Below are 16,016 nucleotides of genomic sequence, written 5' to 3'. Positions count from 1 at the left end.
ACCACCAGGGAGGGCCACCCCTGCTTTTTTTTAGTGCAGCACTGAGTGTAGGATTTTTTCCCATTCTTCTACATTGAGCTTTTGTTTAGCTTTCAAATTGAGATGGATCTCCTTAGAGACAGCAGGTAGTCAGGTTTCTGATCCAACCAGCCATTCCATGCCTTTTGATTAGTGAATGCAGGCCATTAACATTTATGGAAAATGTTGAATTATAAGTATTTGTCACCCATTTTGCTATTTATTTTCTGTGTGTGCTCTTTAGAAAAACAGAAAACATAATCATACATCAATGGATAGATCAACCAGATAGAAACCATGAGTAAGGAAACAATAGCCTTAAATGATAATTTAGACTGATGGGCTTTGTAGACATTTGTAGGGTGCCCCAGTATTGTGTAGGATACTACACAATTTTCTCAAGTGTACATGTCATATTCTGGAGGACTGCTCATATGCTGGGTCACAAAACAAGTTTCAATAAATTTATGAAGATTGAAATTATATCAGGTATCTTTTCTGATCATAATGGCATCAAAGTAGAAATAAACCACTAAAAGAAAGTGAGAAAAACTTCAAATATGTGGAATCTAAATATCATGTTACTGAATAGCCATCAAGCATATCATATCATCAAGCATATCAAACAAGAACTTAAAAAAAATACCTGGAATGAGCAAAAATGAAGATACAAGCTATCAGAACCCAAGAAATATAGTAAAAACAGTACTAAAAGTGAAGATTACAGCAATACAGGCCCATATCAGGAAACAAACAAACAAAAGTCTCAAAATAAAAAAAAAATCTAATCTTAATTAAACAGAAAAAAGACAACATATCTCAACATAAGAAAGGCAATATGTGAAAACCCCCCAGGTAGTATCATGTTCAATGATTTAAAAACTGAAAACTTTCCCTCTAAAATAAGTATAAGTATGCCATCCCGCCCTCTCCCCAACACCACCAGCAGCAGCACTACTATTCAATATAGAATTAGGAAAGAGAAAGAAATAAAGGGAATCCCAATTGGAACAAACACCAATAAATTATCACTATTTGCAGACAACATAATATTATAAAAAAATCCTAGATGCCACTAAAAATCTATTAGAAACAATATATCAGTAAAGTTGCAGGTTATAAAATCAATATACAAAAATCTATTGTGTTCTAAACAAGGAACCAGAAGAAAATGAAATCCAACTAATTTACTATTGCATAAAAAATTAAGTATCTATGCAATAAAAACATTAAGACATTACTAAAAGAAATAAAAGACAACACAGACAGGGAAAGCTATTCCCTGCTAATGGACTGGAAGAATTAACACTTAAAAATATGTCCCTATCAAAATCCCAATGGCATTTTTCAAAGAAATAGAACAAACATTACTAAAATTGTATGGAACCACAAAAGATCCCAAATAACCAACGTTATTATCACACACCAGAGAAAGAGGTAGAGAGGTGGAGTGGGAGAGAGATAGAGAGGTACTACACGCTCATACTTCAATTATACTACAAATCAACACAATGATATTGGAATAAAAATAGACATACAGATCAATGGAATAGAGCTGAGAGTCTAGAAATAAATCCAACTTATACAGACAGTTAATTTATGATATAGGAGCCAAGAACCTACAATGAAGAAAGTCTATTCTACAAATGGTGCTGAGAAAATTAGTCCCATGCAAGAGAATGAAATTAGACTACTACCTCACATCATACACAGATTTACCTTAAAGTGGATTAAAGACTTGACTTAACACCTCATAATAAAATGCATAGAAGCAAACACAGGCAAAACATACTACAACACCAACTACAGGAATGTCTGTGGGAACTTGGCTACATTGGCAAAGGAATAGAGCAAAAATAAACAAATGGGACTACTTCAACCCAAAACGCTTCTGCACTGAAAAAGAAACTACCACTGAAAAACTACCACTCACACCCTACTGAATGAGAGAAAATACTGGTGCCTTCAAAACCTACAAAGAGGCCCTCCCTGGTGGTGCAGCGGGTTAAAGCACAGCACTAAGAAGCTAAAGCCAATTCAACATGAGTTCGATCCCCGCTTGCCCTGGAGGTGACCACATGGCGCGGCAGACCTCTCCTGACCTGCCTACTGCTCCCCTCAGCAGTGTGTTTCCTTGATCTGCCTGTTCTGCTCCCCACTGTCTTGGGTGAAGACTCTCACCACCCTGCACCTCTGGCCTATACCCCAGTTCTATATGCATAAATAAATAAATCTTAAAAAAAAAAAAAAACTACAAAGAACTTGTGTAATTCAATTAGAAGCAAAGAACCCAGTCAAAAAACTGGCATAAGCACTAAATAGGCACTTATCCAAAGATGGATAACATGCCATCTTTTATTTTTTATTGTCAGTTATCATCAGGGAAATGAAGTCAAAACCACATTAGGTACCATCTCATATCTGTGAGAATGGTCCATATCAAAAAACCCACAAACAACGTTTGCCAGATTTATGAAGAAAAAGGGTTCCTCAAAGGTTGCTAGTGGAAGTAGACTGGCCCCTATAAGGTATGGTGTTTTCTTAAAATACATTTACCACATCATCCAGCAATCCCTTTGCTAGCTTTCTACTGAAAGGATGCAAAAACTCAATTGAAGGAATATATGCACACCTATATACATTGCACTATTATTTATAATGAAGTACTGGAAACAACCCAGTGACTAAGAAAAATATGAGTGGATAAAGAAGATGTGGTATAAACACACAATGGAATAATCCTCAGTTTAAATAATCCTCACCTTAGAAAATGAACTCATCCACTTGTGATGACAAGGATGAAAACTGGAGAGGATTTTGTTAAGCAAAATATGAAGGAGAAAGACAAATACCAAGTGATTTCACTTATAGGTGAATACAAGAAAACAAAACAAAGGAACAGACAGAAACAAGCCCTTGAAATCTGACTGTAGAACAGAGGCTACCAGAAGCGGAGGGTTGGGAGTGAAGCAAATCAGAGAGGGGGTCCAGTGGACAATCGTGGAGGATTATTCAGGCTTTGGTGGTAAGTGTGGTTTGATAACATACAATTGAAGGAGTGTGAATCTATACCCCTAAAACATATTTGCTGCTGAAAACTAATTTGCTTCAATAACTATAAAGAGAGTGATGAAGAGACTTAGTTAAACTTGGTTGCAATCTGGGGCAGGGAGAAGTTGTGGGTGGAGATATGTATGTAAGATGTATGGAAGCGTAAGACCAAAGGCTTTGTGTTTCTTCTGAAGTGTTGGGTGGGCACAATGACTGGAATGTGTGTCTAGGCTGTGACATAGATCCAGCACAGAAGAGAGGAGGGATGAGAGGGCACACATGGGTGGACTAGAACCAAGGCCCAAAACTAGCTGAGGGACAAGCCTTGACTAGGAGGGATTCACTTCCTCTGGGAAGAGAAGGGAGGAGGTGATGGTTTCTATGGAAGCAAGACAGAGGAGAGAGAAAGAAGGGCCAACATGGGAGTTCATCCCCAACAGCTTTTATTTTCTCAGTGGAGGACAGAAAAGCCACCTGCTTAAAGTGGAGGGTGTCGAGTTTGAGCAGAAGGTCAAGGTAGGAGCAAACAGCTGTGGACTGCTGAGAGTGTGATAGAGAGAGCCAACAGAAGACAAGACTGGACCTGTGTAAGCAGCGAGGAGGGCCACTGGCAATGCGGACTCCAGCAAGAGCAATCTGTACCCATGTGTTTTTCTAGTCAGAAGGGCAGAGGAGTCTCAGGTTGTGGGTAAAATAAAGGAGTGAATTGTCAAGAGGAGAAAGAGTGCCCTTTAGGCATCAGGCAAATGAACCTGGACAAAACGGGAAGTGTCCAGGCAGTGATGTCTTATGACAATGACAATCTCATATACAGAAAATGAACAACCCAGAGAAGACCGTAGTCACTGAGAGAAAGAGAGAGGCATTCCAGTGATGATGTAGCGCTTGCTATGGCAGGGCTGCACCATGACCAACCTTGTAACTATTAGTCAACCTCGTCAGAGACAAGAAATTGATGAAATGACAGGGGGAGGGTGAAGATGGCAGAGCATGACAGAATATAAACCCAGGTGGCGTAGGGGACAGTATAGGGGAGCTGATTAGAAAGCATGCTAATATGCTTTACACACAATCACAAAAGCAACCTGGTCCTATACACCTTACATCCAATGTCACTTTAAGGGGTAAAAAGTATGTATCCTATCCAATACTTCTGCAAATACCTTTGTTTCCCACAACACTACACGGTAGGAAGAGGGAAGGTAAGTGACCTGGCAGCACCTATTTCCTCCAAGTGGAGCATCTGAAAGATATTCAGACACTTAGTTAAAGTAATAGGCCCAAACATTTTTATGCCCTGATATAAAAGAGTAAATTATTTTCTCATGAATGGTAGGTTTAATTCTTAAAGTTAATTACATAGAAGTCATTCAATTTGCTTCAAACAAACAAACAAAATGGAATCAAGGGATTGAAAGGAAAATCACTCATGAAGGTAGCATTAAAATCTCTTTTAAAAAAATCAACTATTTAGCATTTGGTGGCATTAAATAGCTAAACAATAGATCTTTGAAATGATTATTTTCAGCATTTCAGGGCTTAACAGATAGTATAATTTCAGTTTCTTTCACCTAGTTAGAGAACAGGGCACTTCCTGCTTTTGACCTGCTCACAACCCCTAGGAAAGCAGAACTCTCCCAAAACTAAGGGTAGGAGTGAGGAGAAAACATTCAATTAGTAGGAACTCTTGGCCCCATTTGTTCTAATTATGCATTATCTGTCCTCCACGGTGAAAGTTGAGTTTCACTTACACAAAGCAAACATGCAATGGCAGATCTCTGGACTAGCTCTCAGGCTCTTTAAGGTCACTGCATCATTCCAAGTGGGATAGAAATAAAGAACTTGAGGCTCCACCCACTCACTGGCCAAGCTTTGCCATAGGAGGGAGAGGTTTCCATAGATCTCAGTTTGGTAAACCAGCAGCACCTGCTAGTGAGATTGTCAGTTCTTAGCAACTCTCACAATAGAAGCTCACAAAGAGGTATTGATCAGTGATGACAAAGGGCCTCTGTCATGCCTGTTTTGCTGAGGAAAACGCCAGGGGAGCAGGGCTATTTATCCACTGATGTTGTCATGGAGGGGAGCATTGTTTCACTTCATTGTGCTCATCCTGCCACTGACAAGTTGGAAATGTGGGTTTACTGATTTTTAAAAATTCAGGGGCATGTTCTCCCAGCATATTTGTATTCCCAAATGTAGTATAAAGGTTAGAAAAAAAATGGATTCCCTTAAGATAGCAGTTTCTTTCTGTTTAGGGAAATCCACCTAGTTCTTTCCCATATTTTTATATTTTGTCACGTAGGAACAAATCTGCTGATAAAGAAACTTTGTATGTGAAATAAGTGTGATGGTCAGAAGAATACAGAATTTTCTTTTCAGTTCTTTTTGCCTCAGGTTTAGTAGATTTGAAACAAATGAACATCTTAATTCCTAGTAGACAGATGATAAGAGGATAAAAAAAAATCACTGGCTGAAGAGCAGTCCTGTGGCCAGTTCAGTTGCAACATTGGAGGGTCTTCACAGAAATAAGACCACCCTCAGGTGCTGATCAAGTGAAGGTGAAAGCTGTTGCTGAAAAAGAATGGATTTGGAAACCATTTTGAGGTCAAATTAATTTACTTAAATATTAATAAAAGTCCATTAAGTAAACTCATCCATTCCTCTACTCATTGGAGACATGTGCTTGCTACGTACCAGGTGCAATGCTCTGCATTTGGCACATGGTACAACTATGACAGGGACAGTGACCCTCATGGAGGGTCTGAGAATATCATAGACACAGTTAACACAGCCAACAATTCTATTCAGTGGAACTTTAAATATCTTGAGGTCATGGACTCATGTATTAAGTAACTAAGGGTTAAAGATAGCTATTAACTTGAGGCTGAAGCAAAACAAAAATACCTCCCCTCATAACATTACCCATAGATACAGATTTCTTTATAAAACTCTCTTTGATTAAGTTCATAACTCTCTACAAATTGATTCAGGAACAATATGAAATATTAGGAGAAGACACATCTTAGGGCCTTAACCATTTTCCCATAAGCATAGTTAAAGACAAAGAAAAATCTCTAGTGTGGAATTTGGAAGATATTTGGTACTAGGGCAATCAGTTCACAGATGAGGGGACTATCAGTGACAAAAGGCTCAGAACCTACTTTTAATTTTGGTTTGTTAAGTTTCCTGGTTTCTAAAGGAACATATGGCATAGATTGAGGAGAAATAAGTACTAGCAGGCTTGAAGTATTAATGTAAGAGTATTCACAGATTCCTTCTTTATACTCCCTGCTAAGGATAACCAGGCATTGCCACCTGAGTAATTCTTCTGGTGGGCAGCTGAGAGAGGATAGTGAAGCTGTCCTGTGGGGGAGGCAGTGTGTGGAGCGAAAACCGTTTCTTTCCCTCCCTCACCACTGAGGGGTGCAGGAGGGGTCTGTTCAGGATACACATGCTCCACGTGTCTGGGTAACCCACTAAGTCAGGGTGACCAATTGTTGCCTGACTGTATTTGGCCCCCGCTATTGCTAGACGTGGAGGAAGGGTCAAAGAGAATTAGAAGAGTCCAGGGAAGCCTGTGGTGAGGAGGGCAAGGGCCACCCTTTAGGATCCTGATTACCTGAAGGCTTACAACAGAGGTTATAGAAATGTGATGAGGTGCTGACAGCAGGAGCTCAGCCCATGTGGGTGAGTGTTGCATGGATGCCCAAGTGCCTGGGGATGAGTCCCCGCCTGTGGGCACTATTGAAGCCATAATGTAACCATTCCCATGAAAGGAAATTTACAGTGAGACTAAGCAGGAGTGCTGACTGGTCTACATCTTTCCTCAGCACTGTCATAGGTACCCTGCCAGACCATGGGGCAGTAACTCTCAGTGCCACTGAGAGGAAGCCTCGAAAAAGAGCCTCTCTTCATGATGTTGTCTGGAGTCGCCTGAAGACAGAAGTCAGAAGCAAACCATAATGCAAAGATGACCAGTTATTTAGATGTACAAATTTCCAAGCTAGTAATGGTTATAAAGACAAGATATCAGTAAGGTCTCAGACTTTTATATCTAACACACTGATGCCAGCAACTGGAAGTTAATCCAAATCTTGTTGAGTTTTAAAGTATTTATTCATTCAACTAGTATTTACCGAGTACTGGCACTGTCACCAATTTTGAAGATCAAGCAGTGTCTCAAAAATTTTGCTTTCACAAAACTGACATAGTAGTTGGGGTGTGGGATGATGCATTATGCATTATGAGAAGTCCTAAATCTAGCAAACAACAAAGGCCTATGATTCTTCAATTCTTAAAGCAATTCCCAGGCCTCCAAATAATACAAATAGAATAATAAAGAAGTGAAGTCATAATGCTAATCACAGACTTTGCAAGGGAGAACAAAGACAAAGAAGACCTTAGGAAACACAACAGGGACAGCCAGAGAATGATGAAGGAGCCCATCCCACTGTCCTAGAAAGAAGCTCACAGCCTGCAGCCTGGCTGTGTCAAGGCATGACCCTGACAGCCAACGACAGCCCTCCTGACCTCATGGTGAGTGGCTGTAGTGTGCTAGAATGATTTTACAGTAGTTATCTATACCTCCTGTGCTGGCAGGCATAGAGTCAGATTCTCCTAAACATCTAGGTGTGTTTGCAGAAAGGCATAAAACAAAACCTTAGGAAAAGAGCAAAGGAAACCTCTTTTCTTTTCTTGGGAAAAGCTCTCCTAAGCATGATTATCTGTTCCACTGGGAACTCAGAAAGCCTAAACATTGAGGAGCCATCCTTTGGTAACTACACCTATAGCTTTCCAGCAACTATAAAATAAAGAAGTTTTACAACATCTAACATTTGATTTGTTGCCTTTCCATCGTTCACATCATAGTTACATTGTGATGACTCAGCAGACTGCCTCTGAAGAGCAGCTAATGCCATAAACTTCCTCAAGCCCCTTGCCAGAATGCAGTAAGTCACCTTCAGGTGAACCCTGGATATTTACTGAGGTCTTGGAAGAGGAAATACAAGGGGAGCAGAGTTTTGCTTTGACTCTCACTGAGTCAACACTTATAAAAGCCTGGGATTCCAGGACTAAGATAAGGAGACTGGAAGATGCCAAAGATTTCAAATGTTGGAGAGGTAATGGTAATAATCACAAAGTTGATATAAAACTTTTGTCATTAACCTTAATTGTTTTTACAAATGGCAAAGATGGAGATTAATTTTATATTAATAAATTTAAATGTGAGGATTTCTCCTTTTAAAGATATATACTAAAAATATCCCCTTGTAGGCAACTGTATCTTGTAAATTTGTCATTTAGAGAAAAAAAAAATTAAAGACCACATTTGGAGGTCAGGAATTTAAATATGATTTTCTAATTGCACCAGAGACTGACTTTTTAGAAAATAAATACTATTTAGTTAAAACAAATAGCTTGATTGACTAAAGTGTATAAGGAACATTATTTCTTGAAACTTCTCTTTAGAAGACGGTATAATACATGTTACATAATTAACTAACTTAATATCCATGTTAAATGTACTCAATAAATTGATAACTAAAACTATAAATATCACAATTTCTACAGCTGTTCATATTCATGAGTAAACTACATTAAACTGGTGCTACGACAATACAAATAAGTTAAAAACTAACTTCCTAAAAAAGACATGATCTCAGTTTGAGACAAGCAAGAGAATCTAGCAACTAGCCCAAGGGCTTTCTGAGGAAGGAAAAAAGATGGTTAGGCCCAGTTTGGGATTCTGAGGTGAGAAAACAGGGGGGAGGGTCTGAACCTCCTCTCTGGCAAAGGTTGTAAAATGTTCTTATAAGTATTTTAAGGTAAGTCTTATATTCTTTTATTCATCCCTGGATAGGTAGCCAAAATTGCAAGCCTCAGTCCTTGTTAATAAGGGACCTGAAAAAACATATAGACTACTGACTCAGGAGCATTGTAAAAAGAATCCCTGAACTAATTACTGTACCAACTCAGAATTTTAAAAAAAATCACTGAATATTTATGTTATATTCCAGTTTCCATAAAAATAGTATGATTCATATTTATTTTGCATCTTGTCAGAAAGTCATGTTCTTATCTGAATATGGGCTCTGATTGAGCAGTTAGATAAGATGTCAGACATAGGACATTAAAAAATAAATTACAAAGTATGGCAAGCACCTATTAGGAATACAAATGGACAGTCAGTTTATTTGAAAATAAACTTAGTTTCCTAAAAGAAATGCCTTTGTGATTCACCTCTGTAGCAATCACACAATGACCAACAAAGGGTGAGAAGAATCTGCATGAACACACACCAAAAGCAACATGCAAACACGACATGATTAATATCTTTGAACTAAAAGTTGTGTTTTGAACTAGGTCCCAGCCCCCGGTGATGTCTGAAGTATCAGACATTGATGCTTTTCCCAGATGTTATCCAGGAAACAGGGTAAGTTTTACCTAAGTCAAGATGACCCAAGCGGTGACAACAATCTGGGGATGTGATGAAGACCAGGGCACCGACTGAGATAGGCTGTAGTGGGAGGGGGTTTACTTATGATTAACTGGTCTTGTTTAGTTGACTAGAAAAAGGTCAGGTTGAGATGAGATGTCAGAATGGGTTTCTGACATCTGAGGTAAAATATTCCCGTTCTCTCAGGTCATGGGTTTTCTGACAATAAAGTGAGTGAGAGAGATTCAGTTCCCATTGGCTTCCAGCAGTTGACAGGCAGCCTGACCCTGTCATTTTCCAGTTACATTACCATAGGATGAAAAACTTGGCTTCTATGATAATTTGATCCTTACAAAATAACTGTTATTTTGTACTACATACTTCTATAGTTGCAAGTTTTTAATTTCTATTTTTTCCTTACTATTCAAATAAAAATTTCTGAGATGGACTAAAGATATTTAAATATTACTTTAAGTGACATTTGGGAATATCAACAAGTAATATGAATAAAATTTTTAAAAAGTTATAAAAGACATGTATACACTGATAATTATGTTGATTCTCATGACACCCCCAGCCAATGGTGAGAAAATGATGATTCATTAAATTTCTGCATAAATTGGATAAAGTATTAAATGTCTCTAATGATTCTTGATGTTAATTTGTTACATTTACTGGCATCTAGATATAGCTGTAATTCCAATTATTATGATTCCAGGTGTAATACTTATATATATTCCAAGGCATTACAAATAATATTTACTATTCAACATTAAAATGGCCTAAGATTCTTTTCTGCACTAACAGTTTTAGTAACTTCTGAATAGATTCAACTAAAGGCACGAGTAAAAGTTCAGAGAAGAGAATGCAACTGAGTATTCCCACCCCCTCTGTCACCTCCACATCTCCTAGCAGGGACTCAGGTTAGTTACCTTCAACTCTTACCCTCAGGTCTCTGCTCTTGTCAGGTGATGTTCTTCACATCTGACAACAGCTTCCTCTCTTTCACCTCTTTAGGTCTAGAGGTGGTAATGGTGTGCAGTCATTGCTATCTCCAAGATTCTGTAACCACTCCTGTTTCTCTTCATCCTGACCACATCTTCGTTAACAATCCCTTCTCCATTAAGCTAGCCCCAATCTGCTTCCCTTTCAAAGTGCTCTCTATTGCTAAGGCCACAAGCCACACAGCATTGCAGCCACATTTGAAAGATGTGGTTTATTCTTTTCACAGTTTACCAAGTCTATGCAAGATACTAGCTGTTTTATATCTTATATTTTTGTATTCCTTGAATCCCACTTTAGGGCACTTGAACCAAACATTAGAACTAGAAAAAAAAATATTTTTCAAGTTTTAAATAGACTTCAGCAGTTATGGGAAACAAACTAAGGTACACAAAGAGACCAGATTCCACACTCAGGAAAACCTCTGAGTGTGGAAATCTTGTCAAAGAACAAGGACAATTATAGAAGCATTTTGGAAGCAATATTTTTCACAGGCACCTAAGCTAAACCAAAGAAAAGTGCTGCAAAAAACCAAATGTGACAATTTCAGCATGTAACAATAAAAATAACTAACCAGACATTAAAATAAATGCAACTTAAAAGGATTGCACTGTCACTTCAAGAGAGAAATAAAACAAACCATGCCTTAGAAAAGGAAGTCATACCAATAGCAATCAATTAGTGCTCAATTTATCATCTAAAAATGAGGATAGAGTGACAAACGACTTAACTGATCTTAAAAAATAAAATGTCTATCTGCTTAATTGCTATAGCGTCTCCTTCTTGTAAATTCAAGTAGGTATCAGTGTGAGATGCAAAAAATATTTTTTCTAAGTTGATGCAGTAAAATGCCAGGTCAGAGGGTAAATGATAAAGATAAGACTCAGACTGACCTGAAACTTGGGCCTCCTGGAAGGCATGTCTAAACACTGACCTGCTCCTCCCGTCTGTCAGCTGTGTGCATGGTATGGCCATTTGGGGAGAGGCACACACAGAACCAGCATCTCCCCAAGAGAAAGGGAAAAGTTCTCATAGGAGTGTGCAAGTTCTCCCTAAATGGCTGAGTCCTCATTCCACAGGGTTATTCATTTCCATCCCATTAGGAATGTGGGAGCCTTGGAAAAGTGGTTCTCAAAGGGGATGGTGTGTTACTTATAATTTTATGCTCTTGCTTCTGTACATCTGTGTCTTTACATCCTCTGACTGCTGGCATCTTCCAACATTCAGCTGAGCAAAACATGCATGGCAAGGGGAGAATCCTGCTCAGCTTCTGTGACCACTGCTTCTGTGTCTCATTCTCCCTCTTCTTAAGTGGTAGTTCAAAAGAACCATATTATTATTAGCCATCAGACCTAACTGTGAAAACTTCATAGCTCTTGAGATCCCAGATGTGGGGTTAAATACAGCTATGGGTTGAGACTCTGAGATCTCTCGCTACAAGTAGTAGTAGATAATTGCATTTTCAATCATATCACTCTAATTTTCAATCAGAAATCAATCACTCTAGGCCTTCCCTCGTAGCACAAAGGGTTAAATCACAGCACTGAGAAGCTATCAGTAGCTACTTCTGCATGAGTTCAATTCCCAGCAAGGAAGATGACCCACATGGGGTAGCAGACCTCTTCTGACCCACCTGCTGTTCCCCTCAGCAGTGTATTTCACTCAACATGCCTGTTCTGCTCCCCATTCTGTCTCTGGTGAATCCTCACAACCCCCTTGTACCTCTGGCCCCGTTCTGTATGCATAAATAAAATAAATCTTAAGAAAAAAAATCAATCACTCTAATTTTCATCACAGTCTTGGATTTTCACTTCTAGAGGAAGAGATTATAATGTTGCTAATCTGTGGGTAGCATGTGTCTACTTAGGAATTGCCAAAGGTTCATATTTCCCAGGTTAGTGTGACTGATTCAAGGCTGATCATAAGCCCCCCTCACTCCCCCCCCCAAAAAACCCTAGCACATAAGGCAATGAGGGGGATTTGTGAATCAGAAGCAGTTCTCTACTGTTGATTTTGAATTGCAGGCTTGGTACTGCAGCCACTTTGCTGTTTGATGAAATGGAAATTCTCAGAGGAAGCTACACTGAGATATGCAGAAAGAACAGATCCCTGGAAGCTAGATAAAGTAACACCTGAAGTCCCTTCATGCTGGGATTCTCAGATGAGACAATAGATTACTTCTGTTCAGACCTGCTTGAATTGGGTAGCCCTCTTGAAGAAACTGAAAGCCCTACTTTATACATCAGAAACCTAGGTCTGACCTTGGTAATATATGAAAGGAATGTAATCTTATAGGCAATCCTAGTAATTTGTACCTAGTTAATTTTAGGAATTTTGTTTTATGTGAGTTTGACAGAAGAACTATTTCTCCTGGAGTCAGAAAATTGGGTTTTAGTACTATCCCTGTGCTGTGATAAGGTAAACATGTTGTACCTTAAACTTTTCTGAAAAATTATTTACTTCCCTCATTTTTTTTTCTTTTCTCAAAAGAAATGTTCTGACAGGTTAATGATCACACAATAAATTTAAGTTTGCAAATAAACAGACAGCCATTACATTATAAGAAAGCATAGCTAAGCAGGATGTGAGGTTAGGTGAGAGCAATAGAGCAGGTCAGGTTGGAGCTGGGAACTTGGTGCCTGGGAGAGGCTTGCTTGGAAAGGTTTCTCCAGACCAGAATTACATGGAGTCAGCTGGGGGTGAAGAAGAGCCCTGTGGGGCAGCCCTGCATGTCTAGATGAAATCTGAAAGCGTGAATCAGAAAAGATTTCAGGACTTTTCCTCAGCTGCATGCCACATATGACAATTATGAAGCAGGATCACTCAAAGGTCACCTAAGGGTGGGGGTATAAGAGAGTCTGGCTAAGTTATGGAGGCTAAGCTGAAATGGGCGGCTAGGTGACTCCATAGATACTAAGGGAACACATATGGATGGGGTAGTCTAGTATTCTTTTGAGAGCAGTTACACATTTCTCTTAGTTTTCCCCCTTCTGAAAAGACCTGGAACCGAGAATTTTATGCCACAATGTGTTATAAGTTGCAAAAAGAAGCACAATCCAGAGCTTCACATATATTTTAAATATCCAGGTATAATTAAAAATGATCTATGACTATCTTAAGTTTTAGGAATTAGAAGTTCAGTTGCTTATAAATGCAGCTGCTGGGCCCTCCCTGGTGGCTCAGTGGGTTAAAGCACAGCACTTGCAAGCAAGTTGCAGCTGCTTTGGGGCGAGTTTGATCCCCAGCTTGGAGGTGACTCACATGGCGTGGGTGGCAGACCTCTCCTGCCCTGCCCACTGCTCCCCTCAGCAGTGTACTTTGTCGATTTATTTATGCATACAGAGCTGGGGTACAGGCCAGAGGTGCAGGGGCGGTGAGAGGATTCACCAGAGACAGACTGGGGAGCAGAACAAGCAGATCAATGAAGTACACTGCTGAGGGGAGGAGCTGGTGAGACAGGAGAGGTCTGCCGCGCCATTTGGGTCACCTCCAGGACTGGGGATTGAACTCAAACTGAAGCGGCTGCCGCTAGCTTGCAGTACTGCATCCTAACCTGCTGGGCTACCAGGGAGGGCCAATAAATAAATCTTAAAAAAAAAAAAAAAAAAAGCTCTCCCTGCCTCACCTTTGTACTTCCATGCTACATTCTCACAAATTCTCTGAATGCCTCACCTTTTTTGCCACTCTTTTCCCTCTCTTCTGCAGTCCAGAAATTACCTACAGCCCTATCTCTGAAGCTTGGACTCCCCTTCTTCTAATTAGGATTTGACTCCATGGAGGCCACTAACTCAGGCCCATTTACTGCCCCTTCCTGCCAGGGCTCTGCTTTACTCCCAGAGTGTTATGTAGCTGGCATCCAGCTCTCCGGTTACAGCCTCTCTGGAGGCTTCAAGACTTGTCAAGTCATCAAGGATATTATTCTCTACAGAAAAGACTTCATTATTCTTCCAGCCCTATATTTATCTTAAAATTGTTTTCTCCACTCTGTTTTTTCTTCACTCTACCTTATTGTGAGCTATCTAAAGAAAAAAATCAGTGAAGTACTGAAAAGCCAATCTCTATATCTCATAACCATTTTTCTTTTATGTAAAAATAGTCAATTCTATATAAGCTCACGGATACCAGATTCTTGATGTGGTATAATGAAGAAAATGAAGTAGCTTTGAATTTAAAAACTATTCAAGTAATTTAAAATTCAAATTCTGAAACATGTATGGTTCTTTCTAGGATTTCCTACACTGAACATGAAAGGTATTTTTACAGACCTGCGCAGAGAGACAAGAAGACCAGGAGAGGCTTAGGTGACCCTTAGTTCAGCTTAGAAACAAGTGGCAGTTTTGAGAATTAGAAATTTTGTTAAAATCTACATTTTAGTAGCTGGTCTAAATCTCAGAATGATGAACTACTAGATTGTAGAAAATCATCAGAAACAACCTTGGAGTAATAGTCAATGAACTCATTTTATTATGTTATGTTAGGTTGGAAAGCCTGGGTATTTATTTTTTGGAAAATAATATTTAATTTAGGGCAAATGATTTTTTCAGAGTGGGTCATTTAAGGGTGAGGCTTAATCATGCACTCTTGTGCATATGATCCTTTCATATTTCCTTTTCTTAGGATTAAGTCATTTAAAATGATTTCTTCTTTGTGGCCATTAAAAATGCCATGCTGCAAGCAAAATCCACTATATTATAAAAAAAAACTCTACCTTTTTTTAATCAAAAGAGAATTCTGAACCTTCATATTAACATCTAAAAGATGGCAGGTAGGATTAGGGATTTTCACATCAGATACAATCCTCTTGGCCACAGAACACTTATAATTTGTGGAGCATTTTTAACATCTAGAATTGAACTGAAACAGGAAGGGGAATGATGTTTATATTAGATTTATTAAATAGTTATTAGGCTGCAACCATGATGAAAAAACAACTTGAATCTCATGAATTATTCATGGCACCTGGGTACTTAAGAACACTGAATCCAGGTCAATCTGAAGAGCCCACAAAGAATTTTGAAAACATCTTTGAGAGCCATGAAATTCTCTTAACATGTTAGCTTTTTTCATAAAATTATCTTCCCTGTGGTGAATATGGTAAATTAAGTAAATGTAGTAATTGGTATTTTCCCCAAAATATCAAAATGCTTGAAAACTTCAATTTTTACAATGGCACATCAAAAATAAGAAAAAACCTTTCTTTCTATATAGAGGATCCAAAGAAACAAAATCAAATTGGGTAAGTCTAGAATCCCCAAATCCACATGAATAAATTTGGGTAGGAGAGGAGACAGTAAGAGGAGGTGTACCAAGTGCTGATGTTACATAGACTCTGGTTACATTGGAAGATTACTTTTCACAACCTACCACTACTCTTCCAGGCCTCAGAGGCCTGCCAAACTCCTACTTCTGCCACACACTCTCCTGTCAGCCATAAGCCTTAGGATTGCTTTTGGGTATCCCACCAGCAAGAACGCAAGAGGAAACCTTTCCTCATGTCTATTTAAGTGTA

General features: G+C 39.0%; 1 protein-coding gene across 1 annotated transcript in view; it reads right to left on the bottom strand.

Annotated features, from left to right (window-relative positions):
* The window catches only part of EML6 (echinoderm microtubule associated protein like 6), a 269,788-nt gene that overhangs the window by 25,597 nt on the left and 228,175 nt on the right, over positions 1-16,016 (bottom strand). The window lies entirely within an intron of this gene.

The sequence above is a fragment of the Condylura cristata genome, unplaced genomic scaffold (assembly GCF_000260355.1).
Source record: "Condylura cristata isolate star-nosed mole 26May11 unplaced genomic scaffold, ConCri1.0 scaffold00031, whole genome shotgun sequence".
Lineage (NCBI taxonomy): Eukaryota > Metazoa > Chordata > Mammalia > Eulipotyphla > Talpidae > Condylura > Condylura cristata.
The sequence above is the reverse complement of the archived record's forward strand: the minus strand, read 5'-3'. Positions and strand labels throughout refer to the sequence as shown.